The sequence below is a fragment of the Elephas maximus genome, chromosome 3 (genome assembly GCF_024166365.1).
Source record: "Elephas maximus indicus isolate mEleMax1 chromosome 3, mEleMax1 primary haplotype, whole genome shotgun sequence".
Classification (NCBI taxonomy): domain Eukaryota; kingdom Metazoa; phylum Chordata; class Mammalia; order Proboscidea; family Elephantidae; genus Elephas; species Elephas maximus.
The window spans coordinates 172,204,887-172,217,122 of record NC_064821.1 but is presented as its reverse complement, the minus strand read 5'-3'; the positions used below and the strand labels follow the sequence as shown (position 1 = coordinate 172,217,122).

Genomic DNA, 12,236 nt, shown 5'->3' with positions numbered 1-12,236 from the left:
AGTAATATATGACACCACTTATATGAAATAAGCAAATATATAGAAAGCAAAATAATTAGAGGTTACTAGGGGCAGGAGGAGGGTAAAAGAGAGTGGTTTTGCTTGGAGTACACTGTAAGTATGTTATAGGTGGTGGGACGGTTTGGAAAAAGAGAGTAGAGTGATAACAGGCACACAATTTGAAGAATGTAATCAATGTCACTGAAATGTACATGTAGAAACTGATGTTGTATGTGTTGTATATATTACAATAAAAAAATTTAAAAAAAAAAACACAAAGGAAGCAGTTCTATTCTGCACACACGGGGTTGCCATAGTTCCAACTGACTCGATGACAACTAATAACAACAACAGAAAATACAGAGAACTATAGTAAGGTATAAAAAGAAAATATAAATCACTCATAATCCTACATGCAGAGTCATTCACAGTTAACATTATATGTACAATGTTCTATTTTTTTTTTAAGTGACAAAAAATAAAAATTCCAGAACAGCAATACATGCACTTGGTAAAAATTTCCAACCATGCAGGAGTATATATAGTAAAAAGTAAAGATCCTTCCCCTTCCCCTGCCTCATCCCCCCCTACCCCAAGCCCTAATACCCAGAGGAGTTAATAGTTTAGTATCTATTTCTACTAAATGCTGATGATTACGTTTTTTTTTTTTCTCAAGAAGACTTAAATCTTACTAAGGTTTTTAAACTGAATATGCCCTGCCTTCCCAAATATGAGACGTTCTTAGAAGCAGAGGATGTAACTTTATGCTTCTTGGTACTTCCAGTGTGCACCATGATACTCTGCACACTCAATAAGCATTTGTTGAAAATAATTACATATCCTCCCCAAACTGCAAACTCAATCTCAAAATAGAACATGTCTATAAATGGTGGGATGCCAGCCACTTGGTCACTCAAGCCACCAATCGCAATGGAGAAATCTAAAGAAACAACTCTAAACATGAACTGTTTTACTTATCTTCTAATTTCTTCCTGTGGTCCTTCCGAATGGGCTTCTGAATTCACCATGCTATTTCCCTTCTAGACTATAAGTACCTTTGAGGTCAGAAGAATGCCTTATACAATCTTTGTACTAATACAATCAGTTCCTCACACAGGGTTTTCTCAGAAATGCTGGTTAACTCTTAAAGGCTTAGGCAGAGTTTCTCATAGCCTCAGCAGGACAGAAAGGGTATTCATACATGTAGGCTCACCAAGCATCTGAGAAAAAACAGGGTCACCAGAGACATCTGGAACCAGAAGCTTAAAAATTGACATTGCAACATGCCTTGTAAGATATTCCACATGGGGCAGGACTGCATGTTCTTCTGAGCAAGTAAACAGTGTCTGAAGTTTTATCAATAAGTTCCTTGAGGAGAAGGAGGAATATCCAGACCTACTACAAGCGCCAGACCTATTACAAGTACCAGACAGACCACATAGGCTAGTAGTCTTCTAAACACAGGCTATTTCCAAGGAAGGTTCTGATTACAACAACTAACTAGAATAAAAAAAGAAATTCCACCAACTATGGCAATGGAGTTCATGGTTGTCTTGATCAAGGCTTCATCAGTCTTGAACCAATCAGGATCTGCAACTTTGATTTTTCAGGCAATACTCTACACACCTGATTCAGTCAACGCAGGCAGGCATTACTCACACTTTCCTATTTATTGTTCCATCACAGAAGAAGGAGGATTATCAGATGTCACTAGCAATCCTCAGCTTCACCTAAACAACTCGAATTATAATTGTCCTCCTTCATCATTCAGACTGCCTCTGGAAACATGGGTCAGATTTTTAAACCATATTTGAGGTTTTCTGCTACCCTTAACCCTTTCACCCCTGCCTCCCAGTAGCCAACAAATTTTACTTATGAAAATGTGCAGCCATCAAGCTCATCTGTCTACAGCAAATTTAACAAGCCTTTTTATATTTCAGTCTCTAACATTCTTAGACTGGTGAAAGTAAAAGAGAATAATGAAATCAAATTCTAACTGCAGATCAATGCTCAGGTAGAAAGAAAACGTCATGTGGAAAAGAAATAAATTCAGGAGAGTCAGGGCACTAAGAATATACATTCAACCCTCCCCCTTTAATAAACGAAATATGATATCCAGAAAAGTGTCGACACCGTGGTCATGGTTAGGGAACAGAGTTCCCGAATGTCAGCAAAAGGCCATCAATTCTAAAGCCTAAATAATTTACCATATTTAATACAATGTACATGTTAACACTACATTGTAGTAGCATCTTGGATCTTTCAAAATATGTATTACCTTCAACTATAGAATAATAACCTTTTCTGTCTCCCTCACTAGACCTGAAGTCCATCTGGCGCAGGGACCAAGCCTGTTCATTTTAGCAAGTAATACATACCACAGCACTTAGTAGGCACTCAGTAAATAGTGAATTAATTTTCTATAAGAACTACTTGTGAAGCACTGAAAAGGAAGATGCTGAAGTGAAAAGATAATGTCAGACCCACTTAATCTTCCCATGACAGAAAGGAGTGTGAAATGTAAAAGTTCTGTCCTAAGAGGACTTCCACTTCTGGCCAAGATGGAGTAACATGGACCAAATTTACCTTCATGCTTAAAACAATTTAAAAAAACACACAGAATATATGAAAAAATGATTTTCAAGACATTAGACATCAGACAACAAAGGGCAATGATCCCTGAGAGACAGGAAACAGACAAGGAGGGTCCTACAATTGCCCTAGCTTACCGCCTGGAGAGAATTTCCAGGCCACAGCGCAAGGAAGGCGAACTTAGGTAGAGTCCACAGGTCTCCCAAAGTTAAGAGAGAAAACTTACTCTGGTAAGGCCAAAGAGGCTGCAATTCACAGAGTAGTGTGGCAAAGAGGAGACAGCTACATAGAAAGAAAACTGGAGATGTGCGGAGGGGAGGCCCCCACTACCCTGTCAAGTCTTCAGCTGAGTACTGACCAAGACATGCATGTAAGGCAACTACCTCAGGCCAGAGAAAGAAGCCATGGAAAAGGACAGGATTGGAATAATACCTGGAGCTCAAATAGGACTAGGAATAGTTCCTGTTCCCACCAAGCAGAATAGACAAAAAAAAAAAAAAAAAAACCACTACTGTCAAGCCGATTCCCTGACTCACAGTGACCTTATAGGACAGAGTAGAACTGCCCCATAGAGCTTCCAAGAGAAAACCTCTTATTTCATGGGAAACCAGGTAGAAGACTTGGAAAAGTTCTGCCTCAGCAGTGGAGAAAAACTACCCCTAGACTAAATGCTGTTCTGGTTATGCCTAAAAAAGCTTAAAAGCAAGACCAAAAAACAGCAAACTGTTTTGAAGTAAACTATGCCCCAGAACAAAGTTCAAGAATATTTATAGGAATACAAAAATATCCAGCACCAAACAAGATAAAATTCATGTAACGTTTAATCAAAAACCACCAGGCAAACCCCTGAGACTATGGCCCTAAGACACCCTTCTGAATTGGAACTGAAGCCATTCCCAGAGACCACCTTTCACCCAAACCACAGACAAGCCCATAAAATAAACAATAACACCCGAGAGGAATGTGCTCCTTAGAACAATCAATTATACGAGATCTAAAGGGTAACATTTGCTCAAAAGCAAAGATGAGAAGGCAGGAAGGGGTAGAAAATCAGGACAAAAGGAAATGGGGAACCTAGGGCAGAAATGGGGGAAAAGTGCTGATACACTGTGGGAAATGAAACCAATGTCATGGAATATTTTATGTACAAACTATCAAACGGGAAACTAATTTTCTCTGTAAACTTTCACCTAATGCCCAAGGGGGAAAAAAAATCCCCAGGCAGCAAAGAAGAAAACAGGACCCATAATGTGGAGAAAAATCAATCAAACTGACCCAGAAATAACACAGATAATAGAATTAGTAAGCAAGGACATTAAGACAGTTATAACTGTACCCCACAAGTTCAAAAAGCTAGAGAATAAACTAAGCATGTTAAGTAAAAACATAGCAGATACCAAGGAAAAGCCCAAATTGGATTTTTAGAGATGAAAATTAAAATGTCTTGAGATGAAATAAACACTAGACAGGATTAACAGGAAATTAGATGTCGCAGAAAAAAAAGATTGGTGAACTTGAAGACATAACGATAGAAACTATTCAAAGTAAAACAGAGAGAAAAAAGTCAGAGAAAATGAACAGACCATCAGCAAGCTATAGAACAACTTCTAGCAGTGAAATATACATGTAATTGGATTCTCTGGAGGAGAGGGGGTGGAGGCAGAAAAAATATTTTAAGAAATAATGGCCAGAAATGTCTAAAATTTAATAAAAAACTAAAACATCAGAGATTCAAGGATTTCAACAAACCCCAAGTTCAAGAAACATAATGAAAACCATACCAAGGCACATCATATTCAAATTGCTTAAAACCAGTAGTAGAGAAAATCTTAAAAGTAGCCAGAAGAAACATTACGTATAGAGGAACAAAGAATGACAACAGACTTCTCCTCAGAAACAATGCAAGTCAGAAGACTGTGGAACAACACCTCTAAAGTACTGGGAAAAGAAGCTGTCAACCTGGAATTCCATACCCAGTAAAATATCTTCTAGGAATGCAGGTTTCAGCCTATTGATCAATCTATGGTCAAATGATTTTCAGAAAGGATGCTAAATCCATTCAATGAAGGGAAGAATCGTCTCTGCAATACATGGTGGGTGCTGGGACAACTGGATCTCCAGATAAAAAGAATAAAGTTGGACCCACACCTTATGCCACACACGAAAACTAGCCCAAAACAGATCAATGACCTAACTGTAAGAACTAAAACTCTTAGAGCCAGACAAAGGGGTAATGCTTCAGGATCTAGTTTTTTACAATGGATTTTTAGCTGACACCAAAAACACAAGCAACAGAAGAAAAATAAATCGAACTTTATCAAAATTAAAAACTTGTGTATATCAGGAACTTTATCAATAAAGTGAAGAGACATACTACAGAATGAGGAAAAATACTTGGGAACCATATATCAGATAATTGTTTAATATCCAGAATACTTAAACAATTCTTACAACTTATCAAAAAGACAAACTACCCAATCAAAAAATGGGCAAAGGACATGAATAGACATTTCACCAAAGAAGATATACAACTGGATGATAAGCATATGTAAAAGATACTCAATGTCATTAGTCATTAGGGAAATGCAAATCAAACGCACTATAAGATACCCTTTCACCCCCACTAGGATGGCTATTATCAGAAAAATGGCAGATAACAAGTGTTGATGAGGATGTGGAGATGCTGGCACCCTCATTCATTGCTGGTGGGATTGTTAAATGGTACAGCTGCTGTGGAAAATGGTTTGGCAGTTGCTCAAAAAGTTAAGCCATATGACCCAGCAATACCACTTCTAGGTATATACCCAAGAGAATTGAAAGCAGAGATTCAAACAGATGCTTGTACACCAATGTTCATTGCATCAATATTCCCAAGAGCCAAAAGGTGAAAACAACTCAAGCATCTATCAATAGATGAACAGCTAAACAACATACTGTAAATCCACACAATGGAATATTATTCGGTCATAAAGAAAAATCAATTTCTGATACATGCTATGACGTGGATGAATCTTGAAACATTATGCTGAGTGAAATAAGTCAGACACAAAAGGACAAATATGACATGATCCCACCTATATAAATATCTAGAATAGGTAAATGCATAGAGACTAAAGTTTATTAGTGGTAGCCAAGGATGGGTGGGATGAGGGAGATGGGGAGTTATTGTTTAAGGCTGAAAATAGTTAAAATGGCAAATGTTTTGTTATATATTTTTTATCACATTTAAAAAAAAAAAAAAAAGGAATGCAGGTCTCCAAAATAAAAATTCTGTCCTTCTGAACTTGTCAACTGCTCCTCCACATTGTATGGTGGTATTTTCTTTTTGACAACCACAAGAGAGGGACTAAACCAGTGCAAAAGATCTGAGAGACAGCTGAAATACCATCTTTCTATGTAAAATCAACCATTCTGATTTCTAATTATCACAGCTCTTCCCAGGTATTATTCTCATGTCTACCTCTCAAATTACACTGTAGATTTTTAGATGGAAGACACAATGATTTGATATTACCCATCAGATCAAGAATGAAACAAGGTCTAATATATACATAAGTGCTCCACAAACATTTCCACAAAATTCTACGCACACTAACATGGCTATGGAGGTGACCTTGTGTTGCTGCATGCCCTCTCAATGCAGGGAGAGCACTGAAGATGCAGGGCTCCTTGGTTGAGCACTGCAGGATGTAGCGCAGGAGACCCAGGCCCCAGAAGAGTCCACCTGCCTGGCCTGTCTATCATCACAAGATCTCTGTCCCATGGAGCTGAGAGATCCCAACCCTTCCCCAAGATGAAGCTGCAGGGTATTGAGGTACCAAGCCAGATGTCATCTCACAAAGGGTCTGCAGTAGCACAAGGTAATAGGCATCTGTCGGTAATAGGGAAGCTGACACAGTGGAACTGGCTGAACTGGGACCCCTGCTAGAGGGGCGAATGAGTAATCACCAACCCAATCAAAGATGAAGAGGAGCAAACACTTGCAATGCCCCAGGAAGAAGAGGAGGAGGTATAGGTACAGATGCTTTCCCTGCAAACCCACCACAGCATGAAGATAGAGGAGTTTATATATAAAGTCTGGGAAGGATGTTGGAGGGTCATCCCATATGATATGCTCTTCAATTGGCGGAAGGAAAATGATGACCTGCTACATGGCCACAGACCATCCATGCTCTCTTTTTAGGCTTGCTTCAAGAGCCTCTACAGTATCCATACAAAGACTGGCAAATCTGGATCCACCTGCTTGGTTTCAAGCTATTTCTCTTTTTGGGAATCTTGACCATGCTCAGACCAAATATGTATTTCATGGCCTCTCAACAGAAGGAGGTGGTCTTTAGGATGTTCTCTCTGGGTGCGGTGCTCTGCCTCACCTTCTCCTTGTTCTTTCAAATGTCTACTGTCATTCAGAGAAAGCCTTTTGTACTTTTTCTAAGCTGGACTATTCAGAGACTGCCCTACCGATTATGGGGGGCTTTGTGCCCTGGCTCTATTACTCATTCTACTGCTCCCCATGGCTCTCCATCATCTGTGTCCTGGGCATTTCTGCCATCATTGTGGGATTGGTTTGCTACACAACGGCACACAAGAGTAAGAGTGTTCCCTGGACTTGGCTTGAGTGGTGCTGTGCCCACCATGCATTTGACTACCGCTGAGGGCTTTGTCAAGGCCACCACACTGTGCCAGATGGGCTGGTTCTCCCCCATGGCTGCAATGTACATCACTGAACTAGCCTTTATGCTGTTCAAATTCCTGAACACATCTTTCCTGGAAAATGTGACAGATGGTTTCAGTCTCAGCAGATTTTTCATGTCCTGGTGGTGGTGGCAGACTTTGTACACTTCAACAGGGTTTCCAACCTTCAGGAATTTCTTTATAGCCTAGAAAGTTGTAGTACTGATGACTCTCTTCTCTGAGCCTTCCCACTGGAGGGGTGGGGGAGGAACTTCTCAAAAGCTTTGAAAAATAACTTCTTTGCTAAAGTGAGAGTAAGAGTCTGAGTTGTCTGTTTCTAGAAGAAACCTCTTAGAGAATTCAGTACCAACCAAGCTTGAGCCCATTTTCACACCTACTGGGCAATAAAATTTCTACTTCCATTTTCCTAGCTGTGGAGGGAAGGGATTGTCTAACTTAGCTATCCCTCTTCCCAGCAAGGCAACTGCCATCCTCTCACACAGAGAGTACTTTGAAGCTCATGTTGAGATTTTACCCCCTCCTCCAACCGTTTTGGGAAAAAATGATGAACCATGACTCTTCAGAAATTCTGTTTCTGAAAAAAAGTGTCCCTCCCTTAACCTCATCTTTACTTCATAACCTGGCTAATAACATGCCATCCATTTTTGTAGTATACTTTTCAAAAATATTTATAATCTAGTCCCGTCTTTCTAGGGCCTGGATCTGCTTAAACAGAGGCAAAAAACAAAGTCACCAAGTTTTACATAACCCAGCTAATCATGTAATCATGGAAGTGAAATAACTTGAGTTTTGTCTTAGGCTGGATTCTCTAGAGAAGCAAAACAAGTATATATACACACACATATATGTATACATGTATATAGACACATCTATCTCAAGGAAATGGCTCATGTGGTTATGGAGGCTGGCAAGTCCCATATCCATGGGTCAGGCGTCAAGCCAGAGGCTTCTTCTGACTCATGTGGTTGCAGGAGCTGACAAATCCAAAATTGGCAGGTCAGATGGCAAGACTGCTGGCCCGTATGGCTACAAAAGCTGGTGAATCCCAGAATCAGCAGGTCAGGAAGCAGGCTGCTGACTCAAGTCCCAGGAACCAGAAGTCAGACAATGATGAGCTGGATGCAGGATCCAGAGCAAAAGTGAGCATTCATATATACTGGATGCAGGCCATACCCTCAAACTCCCCTTACATCAGATACTTAAGTAAGGCTGTGACTTGAGTTAAGAGTATGACTCAAGATACATCCCTGTAAAAATGGCCTGAGGGCAGTGTCTGACCTCCTCTTACTTCACAAGGGGAAAGGTGACTCAAGATCAACATCACAAGGCTCATTCCAATGAGGCGGAGGTCAGACATGCCTTCCCTCTGCCATCTTCACTAATTCTGAGACCAACTGTCCCTCCCACAGCATTCTCTACTAGGTTCGATAATTCGTTGCAGTGGCCACACAGAACTCACAGACCATACTCATAATTACGGAGTTTACTAGGGAAGTTACAGTTACAATTCAGGTTCAGGAACATTCAGGATACAGTTCTTCCATCAGGCATGCCTCTCCCTGACCCTCAGTCTCTGCCCAAAGGCACTCAGCTTTCTCTCTCCATGGGTCAGGAAGCCCACCACGCAGTCTCCTGCGAGGTCTCTACTGCTGGATCTCTCTTGCTGGTCTGTCCTTCCTTGTTGGTGGTGGATTCTTCCTCTCTGCTCTGCAACTAGCTCTCTTTTAAGGCAAAATTGACCAATCCCATTCCAATTATGCATTCTGGAACTGGGGAAATCACTACCAGATGGGTTCAGGAACCCACCAGAGACGGACCTGAGCTAAGGCTCCATTAATAACCTGACTTCCATATGTCCCCACTCTGACCAGTGGGCCACAGTGATGTTTTGGGTCTCCTGATTAGTGTCAGTTTAGAGCCAGTGTCCAGTAATTCCTGAAAAGTCTGATTATTTCCTTTTCCCCTATGAACAGTCACTCTCATAAAAGGCCACAGGTCCCTTTGGGGAAGGCTGGTAGGAACAGTAACAGTATAAATTTTTGGCAGTGCAGTGGGGTCCTTCCTCAAGGGGAAGCAGTATTCCCTTCGTTCAAGGAGCTGTGCATCCGTAAACTGGCTCAAGTCTGGAAACTGATTGAGGGGCCATGACTCTTTATTTTGGCAATTCTAGTTAGACTGGCGTTCAATTGATCTAGGATTCTTCCGCTTCTACAGATCAAGTAAATAGTAAATTTCCCATCTATTTCATTCCTAGGGTCACCATGACTAAGTACCCAAAACCATAAGTCCATACAAGTCAGGCTATTCTGATTACTGTTTTGACTCTGCTGTCCATTACAGTACCCACGTCCACCTTTTCTTTTGTCGATTAAATGCCACCACTTGGCCACTACCACCATGGGGTTTGATCAGCCCCATTGTAGTTAGGTATCTTAATTCAGTTAGAGCAGTTCTCAATGTCAAATCTGACTTACATAAAACAGCAATCACAGCAGTCTTCACGGATGCTGGAGCTCCCTTCACAAATGTGTTTCTCACCGTTGTGGTAAAAGATGTGTCCTCTGGGTACTCCACAGGTGGGTCTGTAGGTCCAACCTGATAAATCCACTCTAGCATACCAATTTCCCTAAGCCTTTGGACACTTTCTTCTACAGTACACCAAGGCAGGCCTGGCACTTCAACCTGATTTAGCTTAGGCCACCACATAATCCACGCTTCAGTGAACCAACCAAATAATCTATCAGGTCCTTTTCTAACTTCTTGAGCTAAAACACTGAAGGAAGAATCTGTGCTTAGTGGGCCATAACAATAAACTCAGAACTGATACATCCCTTGTACCATTATTCCACACCCTTAATAGCTATTCCCCCAGGTTTCTGTTTGTATATATTAGAAAAGTCAAGTAGTTCTTTTGGAATGTAACATACCTCCTCCTGGGTCGCACTTTGTACTTCACCTTTTAGGGCCTGCTGGACTTAAGTCTAGTTATAGGTCTAGAAGCAAAAATGGGTGGGGGGGTGGGTACTAGCAACATTCAACAATATCTTGTAAGGCACCTGCCTCAGGCAATGCCCTAGGCCAAGATCTTAGCTTTAGGCACAGATGGGTTAATCTCATGAAATGGGGGTAGAAGGGATAATGGTTTTCTGGAGAGGGTGGCTTAGCAAAGAAGGAGCAACCTCTTCAGATTGGAGGGGTGGTGCTGTTGACAGGAGTGATTCAGTGGAACTCAGGGGTTCGCTGTCCCCAGATTCCTGATTATCTGTCTATATGTCCCCATCCCAAGTTGCAAGATCCCATTTCTTCCCAATCGATGCCCTCACTTTAATTTCTGACACCATCTGAGGTTGGGAATTCAACTGACATTGTTATTCAGCCACACTTAGAATAAGACTCGGGTTTGGTTTTCAGCAACATCAGCTCTGTTACTACAAGAAACAAGGCTTTCTTTCAGGGTGCAAGTGGCCACTTGCAGGTTTTTTATGTGGTGCTTGAGCTGTGACTCTGAAGCCCTGAGCTCACCTCTTTCTGTTACCACTTTGTCTAGCCAAAGTGGGACCAACGAACAAGTTTCCTCATAGTTCTCAATTCTGACAAAATTATAGAAAAATATCCAATATGCAATCACCCCAGGACCTTGTTTCTCATAAAATATTTGGTCTATTGGTGGTGATATTTTGCCTATTTCTATTGCCTCCTCGTGCCATGGATTAGCAGTGCCCTCTTTACTACTAGAGGCAGAGTCATCAGTGCCTTCAAGATAGCCAGACTTCAGAACCAATTTAGAAAACTCATCCTTGCAATTTTGTTTCTCTATAACCACTCTGAATACTTAAATGTCTTAGGCTGGGTTCTCTAGACAAACAAAACCAGTGAACCATATATACATAAATACAGAGAGGGAAATTTATCTCAAGGAAATGGCTCACTTGGTTGTGGAGACTGGCAAGTCCCAAATCCATGGGTCAGGTGTTAGCCTGGAGGCCTCTCCTGACTCATGTGGTTGCAGGGGCTGACAAACCCAAAATCTGCAGGTCAGACAGCAAGACTGCTGGCCCATGGGGCTTTGGAAGCTGGTGAATCCCAGACTTGGCAGGTCAGATGGCAGGCTGCTGGCTCAAGCTCTAAGAACCACAGGTTAGGTGATGATGAGACAGATGCAGAATCCAGAGTTGAGAAGGAACTTTGCCAGAGCACTCATATATATATTTGATGTAGGCCATACCCTCAAAGAAACTGCCCTTACATCAGATACTTGTGTAAGGCTGTGACTTGAGTAAGGGTGTGACTCAAGATACACCCCACACTAATCCTGCCTCATTAACATATAGAGATTCAGGATTTACGGCACATAAAATGAAGGATAATTACATAATACCACAAAATGGAGGATAATTACATAATACTGGGAATCACGGTCTAGCAAAGCTGACATATAACATTAACCATCACACATTTCAATTTTTTTTTTCTTGGCAGAATAATGTAAAATTAAAATGGGAAAAGATATTTAATACTAAGCTTTAAAAAGAAACCTGCTAGCACTGCTATATAACTAGATGCAAAGATCATGACGATAATAAAAGAAAATACAAAAGACACTTGGCATACAAAGATTTCTTTTAAAAAAAAAACGCTCCTGCTACCAACATCATGGACCTGCGTATAATCTTCTTTCTATCATGGTTACCACCAATACAGTAAATAATGGCTGAATAAGCATAACTCCTATGCCCTTCGTGCCAGAAAACAAAAACACTGTCAAATACTAGTATAGTACATATTCCTGGATGTCCACACAATAGTGACCTTACTCCTGTCATTCTCACCATAAAAAAAAAAAAACCACTGCTGTCGAGTTGATATCAACTCCAAAAATTTTGTCAAAAACTGGCAAAGATGCCCTGAACTTAGAGGTACTAGAAAATAAATTCAAATACTTGAGGATGAAA

General features: G+C 40.8%; 1 protein-coding gene and 1 pseudogene across 2 annotated transcripts in view; one reads left to right on the top strand and one right to left on the bottom strand.

Annotated features, from left to right (window-relative positions):
- SORT1 (sortilin 1) overlaps positions 1-12,236 on the bottom strand; it is an 86,752-nt gene that overhangs the window by 56,133 nt on the left and 18,383 nt on the right. The window lies entirely within an intron of this gene.
- On the top strand, positions 6,419-7,505 carry LOC126073464 (adiponectin receptor protein 1-like; annotated as a pseudogene).